Here is a 25,230-nt window from a genome sequence, read left to right on the forward strand (position 1 = left end):
AGGTTACTTGCCGCGGCCGCTTCATATCGTCTAACCACGAGACGATTGATGGGACAATAAAAGACTATCCGAGCATCGTATGAAGTTTTAAACGTGCTCCTAATTTAAAACATTTACAGCAGTAGCGATATTTGTCATTTCGCTAAAGTTATAGTGAACTACAAACAATCTTCTAACCACCAAACTAACCACCGAATGCACTGTGCCATATTAGCAGCGGAAGTCGGTTGACAAAACGCGGAAGAGCGACGAATTAAAAAGGGGCGTGGCGGAATAAGGTGAATACATCTCACACTATTTTTGTCTGACTCGCCCATAACACTCATACATCGCGCAACGCGGCCTGTTTCTTTCTTTTTTGTTTTTACGTAATTCATTAATGCCACTAAAAGGCGCAGTGGAAATGTACTGCATTTTCCAAAAAGTTAGCTTAAGATGTTTTTTTTTGGGACAGAATGGCCCAGGAGACACCTAATCATCAGCCCATTGGTTCTTTTTTATTTGACATTTGGCTAGCCCAAATCACAAATTTTCGGCCTTTTTTATGAAGCATGCAATGTCAGTGTGCGTCTGTCAAAATAAGAGACGAGAACTGAGTTGATGTGCGGTAAGCAGAACTGGTTTTAAAACACTGTTGTTAGATATCCTCTTGATAAAATGCAGTCAAAAACACACGTGATAGACCAATGATTATTGCCAATAACAGTGATTACAATGCAATAAAAGTGTGGGCAGAATTATTAGTAGCTACATCAAACTTTTGATCACAGTTTTTATCAAACATATTTTACTAATTCCAAACCAACTTAATCTTAATAACTACCATCTATTTTGTAAATAAAGCATTTATAAGTAATACATTATTGTTAATGATGGCTGGCTGGAGAAAAAAGCACATTATATTCATGTGTGCAGAATTATTAGGCACATTTTCTTTTATTTAAAATGGGCCAAAAAATGTTTACCACACACACTGGAAATTCATTATTTAATGTCCATAAGAAAGATGCCATTATACAAGAAATCCTGATTCTAGCAGCAAGGTCATAAAATAGTATGAGGAAAATATATATACAAAAATAAATGTTAGTTATTAAAATTACTGTGGTTTGGAATTGGTAAAAGGTTTTCAGAAAAAAAGTGATAAAAATATTGTGCACACACTGTAATGGGACTCGTTGCTGTGCTGCAAGACTGTGACTTCATTGTAATATTTATCAGGTCTCAGTGTTATCATAAGGTGGTCAGATTGGTTAGTTTACACATTGTGCACACTCACTGGCTAAGACAATTGGCAGATTTTTAAAACCTGCAAAGCTTTTACACCACTTACATTTAATAATGTCACGTGTCAGCTTTTATACTTTTCTACTTAATCATTATATAGGGTTGTTAGTCAAGATTGCACAAAGATTTGTGATCCTATGTAGTGGGCCAGTCTGGGGCAAAATGCCAGCGCCATTTTTTGTCCCAGTCCAGCCCTGACTAAACCTGCAACATAACCTGCTCCGGAGCAGGCTATCCTTAGAGAGTCAGTTGCTATGGTTACTTACATAACCTGAAAGTAACCTCCGTTTTTGGAACCGAAAGCAGAGGTTATCCGTTTACTTACTCCTAAACTTACCCGGGAAAGTCACATAACCTGCTTTCTGGAATACACCCCTGTGCAGCATTTCCTGCTTTGACATTTTATACATCTTCCCATCTCAATACTCCACCTAGTGTACATAATAAAAATAACACCCACTTATGGCTCTTCTAAATACACTGTACACCAATCAGCCATAACTTTATCAACTCCTGCCTAATATTGTGTTGGTCCCCCTTTTGTCACCAAAACAGCCCTTGACCAGTCCATTCGATGTATGGACTCCACTAGACCTTTCTATCAGAACCAGCATTCACTTTTTTCACCAATTTCAGCAACAGTAGCTTGTCTGTTGCATCGGACCACACGGGCCAGTCTTCACTCCCAACGTGCATGTGACAGAATGCAGGACGATGATATTCACCATAGAAACCGTTTCCTCTGTTTAATAATAAGTGGTTTTACATAGTTTGTTTAATAAAATCCACAGACTCAGTTTTGCACTAATTTCTTGTATTTTACTTACATTTATTTACAGACAGAGTAGAAGATGAAATACTGCAAAAAAATGAAAGTAATACCACAAGAATAATACAGGAATACTGCAAGAATATTACATAACAATCCTGTGGTAATTACCACAGAAATATGAAAGTAATGCCACATAATAGAACAAGAACACTGCAGGAATATATTTTATACTTCACAACAAAATTTTGTGGTAAATACGGATGCGCCGGGCAAAAACTAATGCAGGGTTATTTGTAACATGCTATTTACATTGTTGCACAAGGTTGAGCGTTTTGCTTTTTCGGTATTTTTTCACGCTGCCAAAAGACGATCTCCTGCAAATTATTGGAAATGTATAATATTTTTCCAGAGAGTTATTGATGAATGAGTGTTTTGGTGGCATGTAAGTAATTTTTTTCATCATATGTTGTTTGTTTAAAAAGGAAAGCGTTCCTCCTCTATAGTTCACCCAAAAATAAAAATTCTTTCATCATTTACTCACCCTCATATTGTTACAAACCTGTATAATTTTTTATTCTAATGAACACAAAGGAAGATATTTTGAGAAATGTTTGTAACCAAACCGTTCGTGGACCCCATTAACTTCCATAGTAGGAAAAAGAATACTATGGAAGTAAATAGGGTCCACGAACGGTTTGGTTACAAACATTTCTCAAAATATCTTCCTTTGTGTTCATCAGAATAAAGAAATGTATACAGGTTTGTAACAACATGAGAGTGAGTAAATGATGGAAGAATTTTCATTTTTGGGTGCACTATCCCTTTAAAAAGGAAGGCTACTAAACAGAAAAAGTGATGACAAAAGTAAGAGGTTAAAAATGAATAAGATTTAAAAACTAAACCAACCATTCCACAATTTCAATAATTCCAATGATTTGTCTTATGCATATATGGTCCAGTTTATATTTCTGGTTGCAAAATCTAACACATCCACGTGCTGCGTTCACAATAGGTAATAATTTACAGAATCTCCTCCTCTTTAAGAGACATCACGTGATTTCCCTTAAGTGTTTAGAAACGGAGTATAATAACCCCAGACAGACGAAACCAGACTGCAGTTTTTCCTTTTCTTATTTGTTTATTTCGTATTTAATTTCCAGACAATACTTATCAAAATGTCAAGTAGACCTATTGAAAAACGATATGATAAAAATGACTATAAGATCGGCATTAACCTTGTGAAAAAGTGCAGCGACATTGGTGAGTTTTTTGAACCCATTGTTAAAATATTTGAAAAACAAATAATCCAATAGAGTACAAATACGATTTAATAATTAAATATTTACATGTCGTAAATTACGTTATATTGTTCAGTTTAATAAATTATAAGCAGGGCTGGAAATGTCAGAAATCCAGTTTGAAGGAAAGGGGGTGTAATTTTAAATGACTAAGATGGGTTTACAATAACATAACATAGACTACAACTTTTAAATTTTTCTTCCCAAGTATGTTTTCTTGAGCTTTTAAGTCACAAAAAATTAAACAATATGAAAATGTGGATATTTAGTTTATGGATATTTTAAATAAGTCTGAAATGAAACCTGAACAGTCTGAAATGTCATGTGACAAGCTGGATGATGTATTATATAATAATTGTTGCGATTAAAAAGCTCATAATGGGGAGTCGTTTTTAATTCCACCATATTTTTTATTATTTTTATAGTTGTTTAAATTTAATACATTTTCAATTCTGCCGTTAAATTATGTTATTAGACCATAAGATTAAGGTTTAAATTAAGTATTATTATTATTGTGTGCATGGCCTGACATGTGCTGAGTTTCCCGATAACAATTGAAAATATAGCTGCAAGCAGCGATGGCGGGCCCTCGCACGTTTTTTACCGCTACACGGTGCCTCCGAGAAAATGATGCACGGTGGGCATGTGCATCAAGTGGGTAAATATCATTGGACTATTTCATGTTGCTACTGATCCATTTAGGTACTGTAGGTAAAAGAAACCCCACATTTTAGACAAACGGGGGCGCTAGTGAGACACTAAATAGACACTCCTTTATCTGACGTTTTTGTCAACACGTAACAGCCGACAACTCTGATGTGTGTGCCAAATTTAAATTTAATCTAAGCACGCCAAGAGCCTTAAATATGCCTGAAATAAAAGTAAAGTTTGACGCGTTGCCATGGGAACAGCGTTCGAGATGTCAAAAATTCCTTCGCAATGTATCATCTACTATGCCTCGGCATCATGTTGACCACTTTTGGTGTCAATTGCATGATTATTCTAGAGGGAGTATTTAAAAGAACATCGCATGCAACTGTAAGGCTTAAATATGCCTTTAAAATGAAAGTAAAGTTTGACACGTTGCCATGGGAACAACGTTCGAGATATCAAAAATCCCTTCGCAATTTATCATCTACATTGTCTCAACATCATGTTGACCACTTTTGGTGTCAATCGCATGAATATTCTAGAAGGAGTATTTAAAAGACAATCGCATGCAACTGTCAAAAAAATCCAGCTTTGTGACTGTCACACTTCCTGGCGCCTGCTGGTGGCGCTATACCCGGGAGTCACAATAGGCACATCAATGCGATCGGAATCTTCAGACGAACAAACACCCCACGTGTCTTCACAATAAGACATTTTTTGCCTTAGATATTAGACACTTCCTGTTTCTCTGATTTCGCCATGACTTTGTCGCGTCGCCATGGCAGAACCGTTCGAGATATCAAAAATCCCTTCGCAATTTAGCAAGTCCCATGTCTCGACATCATGATCACCACGTTTGGTGTCATTTGCATGATTCCTCTAGGAGGAGTATTCAAAAGTTCACCGCATGCATTTTTAAAAAAATCTAAAATGGCCGACTTCCTGTTGGGCGGAGCTAAAATGTTTGAGGGCGAAAGTTGTTCAGGTCAATGAGATCTATATGCGTACCAACTTTCGTACATGTGCGTACATGTTTGCCCGATCTGTGCCCCAATGTTTGTTTTTGCATTACAGGGGGCGCTACAGAGCCCCCCTGCCACGCCCGTGTTCCAGCCTTTGCCCAGACCTGATGGCCGACGACTCTGACGTCTGTGCCGAATTTCAAGAGTTTTCGAGTATGTTTAGGCACCCAAAGTGCCCAAAAGTGTTAAAAAAAATAATAATAATAAAAAATATAGCTGCAAGCAGCGATGGCGGGCCCTCGCACGTTTTTTTACCGCTACACGGTGCCTCCGAGAAAACAACGCAAAGTGGGCATGTGCATCAAGTGGGTAAATATCAGTGGACTATTTCATGTTGCTACTGACCAATTTGGGTACTGTAGGTAAAAGAAACCCCACATTTTAGACAAGCGGGGGCGCTAGTGAGCCACTAAATAGACACCCCTTTATCTGACCTTTTTGTCAACACTTAACAGCCGACAACTCTGATGTGTGTGCCAACTTTAAAGTTAATCTAAGCACGTCAAGAGCCTTAAATATGCCTGAAATTAAAGTAAAGTTTGACGTTTTGCCATGGGAACAGCGTTTGAGATGTCAAAAATTCCTTCGCAATTTAGCATCTACAATGTCTCAGCATCATGTTGACCACTTTTGGTGTCAATCGCATGAATCCCATATGAGGAGTATTCAAAAGTTCACAGCATGTAACTGTCAGTCTTAAATATGTGTAAAAATGAAAGTAAAGTTTGACACGTTGCCATGGGAACAGCGTTCGAGATATCAAAAATCCCTTCGCAATTTAGCATCTACAATGTCTCAGTATCATGTTGACCACTTCTGGTGTCAATAACATTATTTACCTAGAAGGAGTATTTAAAAGAACATCGCATGCAACTGTAATGCTTAAATAAGCCTTTAAAATGAAAGTAAAATTTGTCGCGTTGCCATAGGAACAACATTCGAGATATAAAAACTCTTTTTGCAATTTATCATCTACAATGTCTCAGCATCATGTTGACCACTTTTGGTGTCAATCGCATGAATATCCTAGAAGGAGTATTTAAAAGAACATCGGATAGAACTGTCAAAAAAATCCAGCTTTGTGACTGACACACTTCCTGGCGCCTGGTGGTGGCGCTATACCCGAGACTCACAATAGGCACATCAATGCGATCGGAATCTTCAGACGAACAAACACCCCGCGTGTCATCACTATAAGACATTTTTTGCCTTAGATATTAGACACTTCCTGTTTCTCTGAATTCGCCATGACTTTGTCGCCTCGCCATGTCAGAACCGTTCGAGAAATCACAAAATCCCTTCGCAATTTAGGAAGTACAATGTCTCGACATCATGATCACCACGTTTGGTGTCAATCCCATGTATCCCCTCGAAGGAGTATTGCATGCATTTTTGAAACAATCCAAAATAGCCGACTTCCTGTTGGGCGGAGCTAATAGGTTAGAGTGCGAAAGTTGTTCGGGTCGATGAGATCTATATGTGTACCAACTCTCGTACATGTGCGTACATTTTTGCCCGATCTGTGCACTACTGTTTGTTTTTGCATTACAGGGGGCGCTACAGAGCCCCCGTGCCACGCCCGTGTTCCAGCCTTTGGCTTTCGGCGATGATGGACGACTCTGACGTCTGTGCCAAATTTCAAGAGTTTTCGAGTATGTTAAGGCCCCCAAAATGTCCAAAAGTGTTAAAAAAAATAAAAATAAAAATAATAATAATAATAAAAATAATAATCCGAGCAAAAACAATAGGGCTTCGCACCTACGGTGCAGGCCATTCTGGCCTGCTCCTCGGTGCTCGGGCCCTAATAAAAATAAATATAGCTGCAAGCAGCAATGGCGGGCCCTCGCACGTTTTTTTACAGCTACACGGTGCGTCCGAGAAAAAGATGCACGGTGGGCAAGGGCATCAAGTGGGTAAATATCAGTGGGATATTTAATGTTGTTACTGAGCCATTTGGGGACTGTAGGTAAAAGAAACCCCATATTTTAGACAAACAGGGGCGCTAGTGAGCCACTTAAGAGACACGCCTATGTCTGACCTGTTTGTGCACACTTAACAGCCGACAACTCTGATGTGTGTGCCGACTTTTAGGTTAATCTAAGCACGCCAAGAGCCCTAAATATGCCTGAAATAAAAGTCAAGTTTGGGGCGTTGCCATGGGAGCAGCGTTCGAGATATCAAAAATCCCTTCGCAATTTAGCGTCTACAATGTCTCAGCATCATGTTGACAACTTCTGGTGTGAATCGCATTATTTCCCTAGAAGGAGTATTTAAAAGAACATTGCATGCAACTGTCAGGCTTAAATAAGCCTTTAAAATGAAAGTAAAAAGTTTGACGCGTTGCCATGGGAACAGCGTTTGAGATATCAAAAATCCCTTCACTATTTATCATCTACAATGTCTCGGCATCATGTTGACCACTTCTGGTGTGAATAACATTATTTCTCTAGAAGGAGTATTTAAAAGAACATTGCATGCAACTGTCAGGATTAAATAAGCCTTTAAAATAAAAGTAAAATTTTACGCGTTGCCATAGGAACAATGTTCGAGATATCAAAAATCCCTTCGCAATTTATCATCTACAATGTCTTAGCATCATGTTGACCACTTTTGGTGTCAATCGCATGAATATCCTAGAAGGAGTATTTAAAAGAACATCGGATGGAACAGTCAAAAAAATCCACCTTTGTGACTGACACACTTCCTGGCGCCTGGTGGTGGCGCTATACCCGAGACTCTCAATAGGCACATCGATGCGATCGGAATCTTCAGGCGAACAAACACCCCGTTTGGCATCACAATAAGAACTTTTTTGCCTTAGATATTAGACACTTCCTGTTTCTCTGATTATGCCACAACTTTGTCGACTCGCCACGGCGGCACCGTTCGAGATATCAAAAATCCCTTCGCAATTTAGCAAGTACAATGTCTCGACATCACGTTCACCACGTTTGGTGTCAATCCCATGAATCCTCTAGGAGGAGTATTTAAAAGTTCACCACATGCATTTTTGAAACAATACAAAATAGCCGGCGTTAGAGGGCGAAAGTTGTTCGGGTCGATGAGATCTATATGCGTACCAACTTTCGTACATGTGCGTACATGCTTGCCCGATCTGTGCACCAATGTTTGTTTTTGCATTACAGGGGGCGCTACAGAGCCCCAGTGCCACGCCCGTGTTTCAGTCTTTCCATGAGCCTAGTGGTACGGGACACTGACATGTGTGCCAAGTTTCAAGAGTTTTCGAGTATGTTAAGGCTCCCAAATTGGGTCAAGTGTTGAAAAAAATAAAAAATAAAAAAATAATAAAAATAAATATAGCTGCAAGCAGCAATGGCGGGCCCTCGCACGTTTTTTTACCGCTACACGGTGCGTCCGAGAAAACGATGCACGGTGGGCAAGGGCATCAAGTGGGTAAAATATCAGTGGGCTATTTAATGTTGTTTCGAGCCATTTGGGGACTGTAGGTAAAAGAAACCCCACATTTTAGACAAACAGGGGCACTAGTGAGCCACTTAAGAGACACGCCTATATCTGACCTTTTTGTCAACACTTAACAGCCGAAAACTCTGAAGTGTGTGCCAAATTTAAAGTTCAACTAAGCACACCAAGAGCCTTAAACATGCCTGAAATTAAAGTAAAGTTTGACGCGTTGCCATGGGAACAGCGTTCGAGATGTCAAAAATTCCTTCGCAATTTATCATCTACAATGTCTCGGCATCATGTTGACCACTTCTCGTGTCAATCGCATGAAAATCCTCGAAGGAGTATTTAAAAGTTAACTGTATGCAACTGAAAGGCTTAAATATGCCTTTAAAATGAAAGTAAAGTTTGACAGGTTGCCATGGAAACAGCGTTTGAGATATCAAAAATCCCTTCGCAATTTATCATCTACAATGTCTCAGCATCATGTTGACCACTTCTCGTGTCAATCGCATGAAAATCCTAGAAGGAGTATTTAAAAGTTAACTGTATGCAACTGAAAGGCTTAAATATGCCTTTAAAATGAAAGTAAAGTTTGACAGGTTGCCATGGAAACAGCGTTTGAGATATCAAAAATCCCTTCGCAATTTATCATCTACAATGTCTCGGCATCATGGTGACCACTTTTGGTGTCAATCGCATGAAAATCGTAGAAGGAGTATTTAAAAGAACATTGCATGGAACTGTCAAAAAAATCCAGCTTTGTAACTGACACACTTCCTGGCGCCTGGTGGTGGCGCTATACCCGGGAGTCACAATAGGCGCATCGATGCGATCGGAATCTTCAGACGAATAAACACCCCGCATGGCATCACAATAAGATATTTTTTGCCATAGATATCAGACACTTCCTGTTTCTCTGATTTCGCCATGACTTTGCCGCTTCGCCATGGCAACACCGTTCGAGATATCAAAAATCCCTTCGCAATTTAGCAAGTCCAATGTCTTGACATCATGATCACCACGTTTGATGTCATTTGCATGAATCCCCTAGGAGGAGTATTCAAAAGTTCACCGCATGCATTTTTTAAACAATCCAAAAATTCCTGTTGGGCGGAGCTAAAATGTTAGAGGGCGAAAGTTGTTTGGGTCGATGAGATATATATGCGTACCAACTTTCGTACATGTGCGTACATGCTTGCCCAATCTGTGCACCAATGTTTGTTTTTGCATTACAGGGGGCGCTACAGAGCCCCTGTGCACACGCCCGTATTTCAGCCTTTGCATGAGCCTAGTGGTTCGGGACTCTGACATGTGTGCCAAGTTTCAAGAGTTTTCGAGTATGTTAAGGGACCCAAATTAGGTCAAGTGTTGAAAAAAATAAAAAATAAAAAAATAAAAATAATAATCCTAAGGAAAACAATAGGGCTTCGCACCTTTCGGTGCAGGCCATTCTGGCCTGCTCCTCGGTGCTCGGGCCCTAATAAAGCTGCAAGCAGCGATGGAAGGGCCCTCGCACGCATGTGCACCGCCACCCTATGGCATTAGTAAAGCAGTGAACCAGGGGGATAAGAATTAAAGTGGGTAAATATAGGTGGATATTCAAAGGAAATTTGATGTGCCACAACGCCTGTGTGCAGTAGGTGGCGCTGTGACTGTACCTGATTATTATTATATTGACATGTTCAGGCCGGGACCCTTATGAAACGTGTGAAGTCAGGGGCAGATCGGACCATGTATGTATGAATTACAACAGCTTCCTGTTTCATGGCGAAACATCACACTTTGCCAGGCTGCCACGGACACGCCCTTCAACGAAAAGTCAAGATCTTCACTAATTATCATCGCAAAGGGCTTAAGATCAGTCTGACCAGATATGATGATGATTTTATTAAATCTCTAAGAGCAGTAAATCACAGCGTAAAACAAGGCATTTCCTGCTACCTCTAGGTGGCGCTAGGACTGAAGCTGAATATTGGCATTGAAATGTGTTCAGGCCAAGACTCTTATCAAACATGTGAAGTGTGGGGCAGATTGGACATTGTATGCCTTAGTTATAACAACTTCCTGTTTCATGGCGAAAATGCTGAACTTTGTCAGGCCGCCACGGACACACCCTCCAACGAAAAGTCAAAAGCTCTGCAATTTAACATCGCAAAGGCCTTTAGATGAGATTGACCAAATATGATGACGATCTGATAAAATCTGTAGGAGGAGTTCGTCAAAGTACGAAGCCTGAAAATGACAAAATTTGCACAGAAATCACAGCAAAAATTCAAAATGGCCGACTTCCTGTGGGGTTTAGAGTTTAGCTTCAAGAGACTTTTTTGTACGTTTTGGGGTGATAGATGATCCTACCAAACTTCGTATCTGTATGTTTTTCGTAGTGGGGGGGCTGTTCTCTTGAAATTTTGCAGGTGGCGCTATCGAGCCATTTTTAGACGCCCACTTCTGACGCCTATACTACATGTAAATTTTCGGCACTTCTGGCGCGTGTGCAAATTTTCATGAGTTTTCGAGTATGTTTAGCCCCTCAAAAATGCGATCCATTTCGGAGAAGAAGAATAATAATAATAATTAAAGCTGCAAGCAGCGATGGAAGGGCCCTCGCACGCATATGCACCGCTACCCTATGGCATTAGTAAAGCAGTAAACCAGGGGGGTATAAATTAAAGTGGGTAAATACAGCTGGATATTCAAAGGGAAACTGGTGTGCCACACCGCCTGTGTGCAGCAGGTGGCGCTATGATGGTACCTGATTATTGTTATATTGACGTGTTCAGGCCGGGACCCTTATCAAACGTGTGAAGTCTGAAGCAGATCGGATAATGTATGCCTGTTTCATGTCAAAACATCTCACTTTGCCAGGCCGCCACGGACACGCACTTCAACGAAAAGTCAAGATCTTCGCAATTTATCACGGCAAAGGGCTTAACATCAGTCTGACCAAATATGATGATGATTTTATTAAATCTCTAAGAGCAGTAAATCACAGCGTAAAACAAGGCATTTCCTGCTACCTCTAGGTGGCGCTAGGACTGAAGCTGAATATTGGCATTAAAATGTGTTCAGGCCAAGACTCTTATCAAACATGTGAAGTGTGGGGCAGATTGGACATTGTATGCCTGAGTTATAACAACTTCCTGTTTCATGGCGAAAATGCTGAACTTTGTCAGGCCGCCACGGACACACCCTCCAACGAAAAGTCAAAAGCTCCGCAATTTAACATCGCAAAGGCCTTAAGATGAGATTGACCAAATATGATGACGATCTGATAAAATCTGTAGGAGGAGTTCGTTAAAGTACGAACCCTGAAAATGACAAAATTTGCACAGAAATCACAGCAAAAATTCAAAATGGCCGACTTCCTGTGGGGTTTAGAGTTTAGCTTCAAGAGACTTTTTTGTATGTTTTGGGGTGATAGATGATCCTACCAAATTTCGTATCTGTATGTTTTTCGTAGTGGGGGGGCTGTTCTCTTGAAATTTTGCAGGTGGCGCTATCGAGCCATTTTAAGACGCCCACTTCTGACGCCTATACTACATGTAAATTTTCGCCACTTCTGACGCGTGTGCAAATTTTCATGAGTTTTCGAGTATGTTTAGCCCCTCAAAAATGCAATCCATTTTGGAGAAGAATAATAATAATAATAATAATAATAATAATTAAAGCTGCAAGCAGCGATGGAAGGGCCCTCGCACGCATGTGCACCGCCACCCTATGGCCTTAGTAAAGCATTGAACCAGGGGGATATGCATTAAAGTGGGTAAATATAGGTGAATATTCAAAGGAAAATTGATGTGCCACAACGCCTGTGTGCAGTAGGTGGCGCTATGACTGAACCTGATTATTGTTAAATTGACGTGTTCAGGCCGGGACCCTTAACAAACGTTTGAAGTCTGGGGCAGATCGAACAATGTATGCCTGAATTACAACAGCTTCCTGTTTCATGGAGAAACATCACACTTTGCCAGGCTGCCACGGACACGCCCTCCAACGAAACGTCAAGATCTTCACAATTTATCATCGCAAAGGGCTTAAGATCAGTCTGGGCAAATATGATGATGATTTTATTAAATCTCTAAGAGCAGTAAATCACAACGCAAAACATGACATTTCCTGCTACTTCTAGGTGGCGCTATGACTGAAGCTGAATATTGGCATTGAAATGTGTTCAGGTCAAGACACTTATCAAACATTTGAAGTGTGTGGCAGATTGGACATTGAATGCCTGAGTTAGAACCACTTCCTGTTTCATGGCGAAAACGCTGAAATTTGTCAGGCCGCCACGGACACACCCTCCAACGAAAAGTCAAAAGCTCCGCAATTTAACATCGCAAAGGCCTTTAGATTAGACTGACCAAATATGATGACGATCTGATAAAATCTGTAGGAGGAGTTCGTTAAAGTACAAAGCCTGGAAATGACAAAATTTGCACAGAAATCACAGCAAAAATTCAAAATGGCCGACTTCCTGTGGGGTTTAGAGCGTCGCTCCAAGAGACTTTTTTGTAGGTCTTGGGGTGATAGATGACCCTACCAAATTTAGTATCTGTAGGTTTTTCGTAGCGGCGGGGCTGTTCTCTTAAAATTTTGCAGGTGGCGCTATCGAGCCATTTCTACATGCCCACTTCTGGCGCCTATGCCACATGTACATTTTCGCCACTTCTGACGTGTGTGCAATGTTTTATGACTTCTTGAGCTTGTTTAGGCTGTCAAAAATGCGATTAATTTAGCGATACTTTGCGAGGCCGCCACGGACACGCCCTTAAATGAAAAGTCAAGGTCGTTGCTTTTTATCATCACACAAGGTCTTGAGATTACACTGGTGAAATATGATGTTGATATGGTTAAATATCTAAGAGCAGTAAGTCACAGCGTAAAACATGGTATTTCCGGCTGCCTCTAGGTGGCGCTATAAGTGTTACTGAGTTATGCCAAGTTGATGTGTTCAGGCCTGGACCCTTATCAAAGTTGTGAAGTCAGGGGCAGATCGGACAATGTATGCCTGAATTACATCAGCTTCCTGTTTCATGGCGAAACATCACATTTTGCCAGGCCGCCACGGACACGCCCTTCAACGAAAAGTCAAAAGCTCTGCAATTTAGCATCGCAAAGGCCTTTAGATGAGACTGACCAAATATGATGATGATCGGATTAAATCTCTAGGAGGAGTTCGTTAAAGTACGACGCTTCGAAATGTCAAAAAATGACAGAGAAAATTCAAAATGGCCGACTTCCTGTGGGGTTTAGAGCTTAGCTCCAAGAGACTTTTTTGTAGGTCTTGGGGTGATAGATGACCCTACCAAATTTCGTATCTGTAAGTTTTTCGTAGTGGGGGAACTGTTCTCTTGAAATTTTGCAGGTGGCGCTATCGAGCCATTTTTACACGCCCACTTCTGACGCCTATACTACATGTAAATTTTCGCCACTTCTGACGCGTGTGCAAATTTTCATGAGTTTTCGGGTATGTTTATGCCCTGAAAAATGCGATCCATTTCGGAGAAGAAGAAGAAAAAGAAGAAGAAGAAGAAGAAGAAGAAGAAGAAGAAAAATAATAATAAACGGAGCAAAAACAATAGGGCTTTGCACCCACGGTGCAGGCCATTCTGGCCTGCTCCTCGGTGCTCGGGCCCTAATAATAATAATAAACGGAGCAAAAACAATAGGGTCCTCACACCCTGGTGTGCTCGGGCCATAATAATAAACTGAGCAAAAACAATAGGGTCCTCACACCCTGGTGTGCTCGGGCCCTAATAATCCTAAGGAAAACAATAGGGCTTCGCACCTACAGTGCGATATAAAAATAAAAATATAGCTGCAAGCAGGGATGGCGGGCCCTCGCACGTTTTTTTTACCGCTACACGGTGCCTCCGAGAAAACGATGCACAGTGGGCATGTGCATCAAGTGGGTTAATATCAGTGGACTATTTCATGTTGCTACTGATCCATCTAGGTACTGTAGGGTAAAAGAAACCCCACATTTTAGACAAACGGGGGCGCTAGTGAGACACTAAATAGACACGCCTTTATCTGACGTTTTTGTCAACACTTAACAGCCGACAACTCTGATGTGTGTGCCAAATTTAAATTTAATCTAAGCACACAAAGAGCCTTAAATATGCCTGAAATAAAAGTAAAGTTTGACGTGTTGCCATGGGAACAGCGTTCGAGATGTCAAAAATTCCTTCGCAATTTAGCATCTACAATGTCTAAGCATCATGTTGACCACTTTTGGTGTCAATTGCATAAATCCCATACGAGGAGTATTCAAAAGTTCACAGCATGTAACTGTCAGTCTTAAATATGTGTAAAAATTAGGGATGCACCGAATCCAGATTTTTTAGGTTCGGCCGAATCCCGAATCCACCGTTTAAGATTCGGCCGAATCCGAAACCGAATACCGAATCCTACTCGCATCCTTATTCCAACACAGTAAAACACATTAATGAAGTAAAAAACGTCCACAGCAGTGTATTTTTCATTTTATTTAATTTTAACTGTACATTATGCCAGGATGACAAGTTGGAAAAACTATTTTGACAATTACCATAAGCCTATGCATAATGAAAGCGTTTTTCCAATAAGCAAGCAGCTCCGCGCTGAAAACTATATTTAACTTTGAGTGAGAAGCTCCGCTCGTCAATGTCACAGTCTTCACACGGCCGTCCAATTACAGTGGAGGAGGGGCAGGACATTACCACAGCAACCAACCGGCTCACAGCTGAAGCATCACAGCTACCAAGCGCTCGGCTGAAAAACAGCTGGCATTTGGGGTCCTCAAGGCATTTTCAGCGGTGTTTAAAAGTTTTGGTGTGTCCAGCTGACCGAAGGAAAAAGCTCATCTCCACGTCAGCACCCGATGTGTGTAATCAACAGCTGCGTGACGTCGACCAGCGTAGCGCAAGCCTAGGGTTCGGTTCGGTGGAAAAAAAATCTAGGATTCGGCCGAACCCGAACCCCGCCAAAAAGCCCAGTATTCGGCCGAATCCGAAACCGAATCCTGGATTCGGTGCATCCCTAGTAAAAATGAAAGTAAAGTTTGACACGTTGCCATGGGAACAGCGTTCGAGATATCAAAAATCCCTTCGCAATTTAGCATCTACAATGTCTCAGCATCATGTTGACCACTTCTGGTGTCAATAACATTATTTACCTAGAAGGAGTATTTAAAAGAACATCGGATAGAACTGTCAAAAAAATCCAGCTTTGTGACTGACACAAAGGGGTTTCTTTTACCCTACAGTACCTAGATGGATCAGTAGCAACATGAAATAGTCCACTGATATTAACTCGACATCATGATCACCACGTTTGGTGTCAATCCCATGAATCCCCTAGAAGGAGTATTCAAAAGATCACCGCATGCATTTTTTAAACAATCCAAAATGGCCGACTTCCTGTTGGGCGGAGCTTAAATGTTAGAGGGCGAAAGTTGTTCGGGTCGATGAGATCTATATGTGTACCAACTCTCGTACATGTGCGTACATTTTTGCCCGATCTGTGCCCCAATGTTTGTTTTTGAATTACAGGGGGCGCTACAGAGCTCCCTTGCCACGCCCGTGGTCCGGCCTTTGCCCGGACCTGATGGCCGACGACTCTGACCTCTGTGCAAAATTTCAAGAGTTTTTGAGTATGTTAAGGCCCCCAAATTGCCCCGAAACGTAAAAAAAAATAATAATAAAAAAATAATAATAATAAAAAATATAGCTGCAAGCAGCGATGGCGGGCCCTCGCACGTTTATTTACCGCTACACAGTGCCTCCGAGAAAATGATGCACGGTGGGCAAGTGCATCAAGTGGGTAAATATCAGTGGACTATTTTATGTTGTTACTGACCCATTTGGGGACTGTAGGTAAAAGAAACCCCACATTTTAGACAAACGGGGGCGCTAGTGAGCCCCTTAAGAGACACGCCTATGTCTGACCTTTTTGTCCAAACTTAACAGCCGACAACTCTGATGTGTGTGCTAACTTTTAGGTTAATCTAAGCACGCCAAGAGCCCTAAACATGCCTGAAATAAAAGTAAAGTTTGACACATTGCCATGGGAACAGCATTCGAGATATCAAAAATCCCTTCGCAATTTATCATCTACAATGTCTCAGCATCATGTCGACCACTTCTGGTGTCAATCGCATAATCCCATACGAGGAGTATTTAAAGGTTCACAGCATGTAACTGTCAGCCTTGAATATGCTGGAAAATGAGAGCAAAGTTTGACGCATTGCCATGGGAACAGCGTTCGAGATATCAAAAATCCCTTCGCAATTTATCATCTACAATGTCTCGGCATCATGTCGACCACTTTTGGTGTCAATCGCATAAATATCCTAGAAGGAGTATTTAAAAGAACATCGGATAGAACTGTCAAAAAAATCCAGCTTTGTGACTGACACACTTCCTGGCGCCTGGTGGTGGCGCTATACCCGAGACTCACAATAGGCACATCGATGCGATTGGAATCTTCAGACGAACAAACACCCCGCATGTCATCACAATAAGACATTTTTTGCCTTAGATATTAGACACTTCCTGTTTCTCTGATTTCGCCATGAATTTGTCGCCTTGCCATGGCAGAACCGTTCAAGATATCACAAAATCCCTTCAATATTTAGGAAGTACAATGTCTCGACATCATGATCACCACGTTTGGTGTCAATCCCATGTATCCCCTCGGAGAAGTATTTAAAAGTTCACCGCATGCATTTTTGAAACAATCCAAAATAGCCGACTTCCTGTTGGGCGGAGCTTAAATGTTACAGGGCGAAAGTTGTTCGGGTCGATGAGATCTATATGCGTACCAACTTTCGTACATGTGCGTACATTTTTGCCCGATCTGTGCCCCAATGTTTGTTTTTGAATTACAGGGGGCACTACAGAGCTCCCTTGCCACGCCCGTATTCCAGCCTTTGCATGAGCCTAGTGGCACGCGACTCTGACGTGTGTGCCAAATTCCAAGACTTTGAGTATGTTAAGGCTCCCAAATTAGCTCAAGTGTTGAAAAAAATAAAAAAAATATAGCTGCAAGCAGCAATGGCGGGCCCTCGCACGTTTTTTTACCGCTACACGGTGCCTCCGAGAAAACGATGCACGGTGGGCATGTGCATCAAGTGGGTAAATATCAGTGGACTATTTCATGTTGCTACTGACCCATTTAGGTACTGTAGGTAAAAGAAACCCCATATTTTAGACAAACGGGGGTGCTAGTCAGCCACTAAATAGACACGCCTTTATCTGACGTTTTTGTCAACACTTAACAGCCGAAAACTCTCATGTGTGTGCCAAATTTAAAGTTCAACTAAGCACGCCAAGAGCCTTAAACATGCCTGAAATTAAAGTAAAGTTTGACGCGTTGCCATGGGAACAGCGTTCGAGATGTCAAAAATTCCTTCGCAATTTATCATCTACAATGTCTCGGCATCATGTTGACCACTTCTCGTGTCAATCGCATGAATCCCATACGAGGAGTATTTAAAGGTTCACAGCATGTAACAGTCAGTCTTAAATATGCTGGAAAGTGAAAGTAAAGTTTGACACGTTGCCATGGGAACAGCATTTGAGATATCAAAAATCCCTTCGCAATTTATCATCTACAATGTCTCACCATTATGTTGACCACTTCTGGAGTCAATCACATTATTTCCTCAGGAGGAGTATTTAAAAGTTTACCGCATGCAGATGTAAGGTTTAAATATGCCTTAAAAACGAAAGTAAAGTTTGACAGGTTGCCATGGGAACAACGTTTGAGATATCAAAAATCCCTTCGCAATTTCTCATCTACAATGTCTCGGCATCATGTCGACCACTTCTCGTGTCAAACGCATGAAAATCCTAGAAGGAGTATTTAAAAGAACATCGCATGGAACTGTGAAAAAAAATCACCTTTGTGACTGACACACTTCCTGGCGCCTGGTGGTGGCGCTATTCCCGGGAGTCACAATAGGCACATCGATGCGATCGGAATCTTTAGACGAACAAACATCCCGCATGGCATCACAATAAGATATTTTTTGCCTCAGATATTAGACACTTCCTGTTTCTTTGAATTCGCCATGAATTCGTCGCCTCGCCATGGCGGAACCGTTCGAGATATCAAAAATCCCTTCGCAATTTAGCAAGTCCAATGTCTCGACATCATGTTCACCACTTTTGGTGTCAATCGCATTCATCCTCTAGGAGGAGTATTTAAAAGTTCAACACATGCATTTTTTAAACAATCCAAAATAGCTGACTTCCTGTTGGGCGGAGCTTAAATGGTAGAGGGTGAAAGTTGTTCGGGTCGATGAGATCTATATGCGTACCAACTCTCGTACATGTGCGTACATGTTTGCACGATCTGTGCATCAATGTTTTATTTTGCATTACAGGGGGCTCTACAGAGCCCCCGTGCCACGCCCGTGTTCCAGCCTTTGCCCGTTCGCAATGACGGACGACTCTGACGTCTGTGCCAAATTTCAAGAGTTTTCAAGTATGTTAAGGCACCCAAAATGCCCAAAAGTGTTAAAAAAAAATAAATATATATATATATATATAGCTGCAAGCAGCAATGGCGGGCCCTCGCACGTTTATTTACCGCTACACGGTGCGTCCGAGAAAACGATGCACGGTGGGCATGTGCATCAAGTGGGTAAATATCAGTGGACTATTTTATGTTGTTACTGACCCATTTGGGGACTGTAGGTAAAAGAAACCCCACATTTTAGACAAACGGGGGCGCTAGTGAGCCACTTAAGAGACACGCCTTTATCTGACCTTTTTGTCAACACTTAACAGCCGACAACTCTAATGTGTGTGCCAACTTTTAAGTTAATCTAAGCATGCCAAGAGCCCTAAATATGCCTGAAATAAAAGTAAAGTTTGGGGCGTTGCCATGGGAACAGCGTTCGAGATATCAAAAATCCCTTCGCAATTTAGCATCTACAATGTCTCAGCATCATGTTGAGCACTTTTGGTGTCAATCGCATGAAAATCCTTGGAGGAGTATTTCAAAGTTCACTGCATGCAACTGTAAGGCTTAAATATGCCTTTTAAATGAGAGTAAAGTTTGACACGTTGCCATGGGAACAGCGTTCAAGATATCAAAAATCCCTTTGCAATTTATCATCTACAATGTTTCAGCATCATGTTGACCACTTTTGGTGTCAATCGCATGAAAATCCTAGGAGGAGTATTTAAAAGTACACCGCATGCAACTGTCAAAAAATCCACCTTTTGTGACTGCCACACTTCCTGGTGCCTGTTGGTGGCGCTATACCCGAGACTCACAATAGGCACATCGATGCGATCGGAATCCTTGGCCGAACATACACACAGCGTTTTTATCCCAATAAGACATTTTTTGCTTTAGATATTAGACACTTCCTGTTTCTCTGAATTCGTCATGAATTTGTCGCCTCGCCATGGCAACACCGTTCGAGATATCAAAAATCCCTTCGCAATTTAGCAAGTCCAATGTCTCAGCATCATGTTCACCACGTTTGGTGTCAATCGTATGAATTCCCTAAAAGAAGTATTTAAAAGTTCATGACTAACACACTTCCTGGCGCCTGGTGGTGGCGCTATACCTTAGACTCACAATAGGCACATTGATGCGATCGGAATCTTCAGACGAACAAATGCCTCGCTTGGCATCACAATAAGACATTTTTTGCCTTAGATATTAGACACTTCCTGTTTCTCTGATTTCGCCACAACTTTGTCGCCTCGCCATGGCAGGACCGTTTGAGATATCAAAAATCCCTTCGCAATTTAGCAAGTACAATGTCTCGACATCATGATCACCACGTTTGGTGTCATTCGCATGAATCCCCTAGGAGGAGTATTTAAAAATTCACCGCATGCGTTTTTGAAACAATCCATAATGGCCGACTTCCTGTTGGGCGGAGCTAATAGGTTTGAGTGCGAAAGTTGTTTGGGTCGATGAGATCTATATGCGTACCAACTTTCATACATGTGCGTACATGTTTGCCCGATCTGTGCACCAATGTTTTATTTTGCATTACAGGGGGCGCTACAGAGCTCCTTTGCCACGCCCGTGTTCCAGCCTTTGCCCGTTCGCAACGACGGACGACTTTGACGTCTGTGCCAAATTTCAAGAGTTTTCGAGTATGTTTAGGCACCCAAAATGCCTAAAAGTGTTAAAAAAAATAAAAATAATAAAAAAAAATATAGCTGCAAGCAGCGATGGCGGGCCCTCGCACGTATTTTTACCGCTACACGGTGCCTCCGAGAAAACGATGCACGGTGGGCAAGTGCATCAAGTGGGTAAATATCGGTGGACTATTTATGTTGTTACTGATCCAATTGGGGACTGTAGGTAAAAGAAACCCCACATTTTGGACAAACGGGGGCGCTAGTGAGCAACTTAAGAGGCACACCTATGTCTGACCTGTTTGTCAACACTTAACAGTTGACAACTCTGATGTGTGTGCCAAATTTGAAGTTAATCTAAGCATGCCAAGAGGCTTAAATATTCCTGAAATAATAGTAAACTTTGATGCGTTGCCATGGCAACAGCGTTCGAGATGTCAAAAATCCCTTCGCATTTTATCATCTCCAATGTCTCAGCATCATGTTGACCACGTTTGGTGTCAATCGCATGAATATCCTAGAAGGAGTATTTAAAAGTTCACTGCATGCAACTGAAGGGCTTAAATATGCTTTTAAAATGAAAGTAAAGTTTGAAGCGTTGTCATGGGAACAACGTTCGAGATATCAAAAATCCATTCGCAATTTATCATCTACTATGTCTTGGCATCATGTTGCCCACTTTTGGTGTCAATCGCATAAAGATTCTAGGAGGAGTATTTAAAAGAACATCACATGGAACTGTCAAAAAAATCAACCTTTGTGACTGCAACACTTCCTGGCGCCTGGTGGTGGCGCTATACCCGAGACTTACAATAGGCACATCGATGCGATCGGAATCTTCAGACGAACAAACACCCCGCGTGTCATCACTATAAAACATTTTTTGCCTTAGATATTAGACACTTTCTGTTTCTCTGATTTCGCCATGACTTTGCCGCTTCGCCATTGCAACACCGTTCGAGATATCAAAAATCCCTTCGCAATTTAGCAAGTCCAATGTCTTGACATCATGGTCACCACGTTTGGTGTCATTTGCATGAATCCCCTAGGAGGAGTATTCAAAAGTTCACTGCATGCATTTTTTAAACAATCCAAAATGGCGGACTTCCTGTTGGGCGGAGCCAAAATGTTAGAGGGCGAAAGTTGTTCGGGTCGATGAGATCTATATGTGTACCAACTCTTGTACATGTGCGTGCATGTTTGCCCGATCTGTGCATCAATGTTTTTTTTTTCATTACAGGGGGCGCTACAGAGCCCCTGTGCCACGCCTGTGTTCCAGCCTTTGTCTGTTCGCAATGACGGATGACTCTAATGTCTGTGCCAAATTTCAAGAGTTTTCGAGTATGTTAAGGCACCCAAAATGCCCAAAAGTGTTAAAAAAAATAAAAATAAAAAAAAAAATAAAAATAAAAAAAAAAATAATAAATTCGAGCAAAAACAATAGGGCTTCGCACCTTTCGGTGCAGGCCATTCTGGCCTGCTCCTCGGTGCTCGGGCCCTAATAAATAAAAAAAATCCGAGCAAAAACAATAGGGCTTCGCACCTTTCGGTGCAGGCCATTCTGGCCTGCTCCTCGGTGCTCGGGCCCTAATAAAAATAATAATCCGAGCAAAAACAATAGGGCTTCGCACCTTTTTTGTTAACATATTGAATTGACCAAGAGCACTGTAGTTGTACAATAACAAAAGTAATCCTCAAAAATACAACTTGCCTAATAATTCTGCACTCCCTGTAAGTTACGATGATTTTGGGAAATGCCCATAACCGAGATGGTATACTAAAAAAGTATCGGGTACTACGTAGCCTACTGTACTCAGTGGAAAAGCCCCCACGAGTCGACACGACCTGACCGTGGGGTACTATGCAATGGAAAAGCACCATTATGCCCTAAGATGATTCGTATGACCGTTTTTACGATCTACTTAGCCTTACTATTCTTTTGGGAAACCTAGCTCAGGCCTATGGTATTATATTTTATATTAGTATATGATATCATTTACCCTGTGCTATTGTAATTTTTTATTTGTGGTAATTATTAAACATGTTTTATGGAATGTCATAAACCAAAATGTATATTTTGATAGCATATGCGCTCACACATGGGGATCAAGTCAAGGTTCTACTCATTAACATGTCGATTTATAAGCTACTTTGTTCTAACAATAAACAATTATATTTTTACAGCATTTAATAATTGTTGTTTATCTTAGTTAATGGAAATTCAATTATTTTAATTTGTTCATGTTAATTGTTTTGCATCGTGCTAATATTAAGAAAACTTTTAATTTTCAAAACGTATAAGTAAACATTAAAATTAACCTGTACTAAGATTATTAAGTATTGTTCAATATTAAATCATGTTAACTAATATACTTAACTAATGCTAACGAGTGGAACCCCATTAAGCTATAATTTTAATTTATGATAAACACAATACAGACAGATCCATAGACAAACAATCAACTTCAAAGGCTATGTTTTTACAGCACACATTAGCAAAAAGAAAAAAAATATTACATTTTGGTTTGCTCTTCTTAGTATGATACATTTTTCAATTAATTCATTTTTTTTATTTTAAACAATGTTCTAAACACTAACAGACACTAACATGCATTTAAAAATGTGAACAATCAAGGAAACAAATGAAAACATTTAAGAATAATACAAAATAATTATATATCTGATACAGGGTAAATACATATAGTTTTGTAATGTTTAAGCATTTCCCCATCAGATCCATATGATGATGATCCAGATGTTTTAAGAGCAAAATTATCCTGTGGTCACATCACTGGTCCAGATACACTGACTGATTACTGCAAAATACAACTGACTGATGTAAGTGTTGTTTTCCACGTAAACGGTTTTTATTAAAAATTTCTTATATTTAAAGTATTCATTTCTGGTTTTTAGTGTTTAGTTCTAGTGCGATGATACAAAAAAATGACTCCTACTTTACGATAATGTATTTGAAAACTATCTGTGAGATGATAGATCAGTGTTCAAAAACTGAATTGCAGGGCAAAGCTGAGCTGAGATGTCCTTTGTGTAAAGTCCTGTGGTCCTACAGTGAAGTCTGTAAATTAGCTAAACTTACACTTGAAGAGCAACAATTCTTTGAGGAAAAACTTGCCAGCAATTCTACTAGAAAGATAGTAGACATCAAGAATGTAAGTATACTTCCTACATCTCTTTGTTTTTTTTGTATGTCAGTTATAAACATTATAAAAGCTATAAACGTATCATACATATATATATATATACATTTTCTCTTTTCTCTAGTGCCCTGGTTGTGACTGGCTCATGGAGAGAACAAACTCAAGTAATATTTGTGTAAAGTGTACAGTGTGCACAGCAAAGCATGGCAGAACCTTTGAGTTCTGTTGGCACTGTGAGAAAGAATGGAAGGGCAATCGTCCTCGCTCGGATAGATGTGACAATGAAGGCTGTAGCAATAAAGATCAGGATTTGCTCAGGGATTGTGGGACTATTACATTAAAAGATGCTAAAAATATTGTCTGTCCAGCTGTCCGTGCTTGCCCAACATGTGGCTTGCTGATTTCACACAACACAGAGAAATGTAAAAACATTGTATGCACCAGATGCGATCAAACGTTTTGTTTTGTTTGTCTCAAACTCACAACTGAGTGTCTAAAGACAAGTGGATGGTTTATTCCTTGTTCAGATGGTGTAGCCCCAAGACAAACATCAATTCCAGTTTGGAGTAGAGCTGCAACTACCGATTCTTTTTTCAACCAATTCATCTCTCGACTTATTCGATTGGTAGTCAAATAGTCTAATGATTTTTTATATACAAATAATAAATGTAACATCTGCCATTCAGCATCACCGCCCTTTCTGACGTCTCCGCTCTGCCGACTTAAACCCCCTCAAACCTATCACCAAATCAAAACACCGAACTTTGGGGGACCGAGCCTTCACCATTGCCGCCCCCACCCTTTGGAACTCACTCCCTATCCACATTAAAAACTTGGACTCACTGACCACCTATAAAAAACTGCTAAAAGCTCACCTGTTTCAACTAGCCTACAACCTATATTAGCACTCTCATTTTTGTTTGTTTCATTTGTAAAGCGTCTTTGTGTTCTTTGAAAAGCTCTATATAAGACTTATGTATTATTATTATTATTAGTTAAGCATTTTCTCAAGTAAACAAACACACACACACACACACACACACACACACACACACACACACACACACACACACACACACACACACAAAAAACGTTTCAACTTGAAAAAGTGGCAGTGCCAAGGAAAAATAACAAAATATAAAAAAATCACATAAAAACAAGTCCAACATAAATTCAGCCAAACATAAACCGTGCATGCAAAAGCTGGATTATTCACCTTAAACAATAAAATAGGCATATATTAATAATTTAAACTAAATAAGTAAAATAAAAATAAATCAAACTGAATAAGCATCAACTTTAACATTGAACTTTTCTAAAGTTAAGGATAAAAAACTAAAATGATATTTTAATAGTTTATAAACATCGTTTACGCTGCTGTTACTTTAATGCCAGGAATACCTAACAAAACGAACTTATGTAATATCTGCGCACATTCGCAAAAAATAAGTTATAGGAATTCGGCACCGCAGCTGGCTTTTTGTGCACGCGGCTCATCTACATGGTTAGACTATACGGATCAGAATT

General features: G+C 40.5%; 1 long non-coding RNA gene across 1 annotated transcript; it reads left to right on the forward strand.

Annotated features, from left to right (window-relative positions):
• The first annotated feature begins 3,283 nt into the window (after window positions 1-3,283).
• On the forward strand, window positions 3,284-23,714 carry LOC141364197 (uncharacterized). The gene is made up of 3 exons (XR_012369843.1): window positions 3,284-3,319; window positions 23,280-23,383; window positions 23,566-23,714. It is a non-coding gene; the product is annotated as an uncharacterized lncRNA (long non-coding RNA).
• The last annotated feature ends 1,516 nt before the right edge of the window (window positions 23,715-25,230 follow it).

Source organism: Misgurnus anguillicaudatus, chromosome 6, assembly GCF_027580225.2.
Source record: "Misgurnus anguillicaudatus chromosome 6, ASM2758022v2, whole genome shotgun sequence".
In the NCBI taxonomy this organism is placed as follows: Eukaryota; Metazoa; Chordata; class Actinopteri; order Cypriniformes; family Cobitidae; genus Misgurnus; species Misgurnus anguillicaudatus.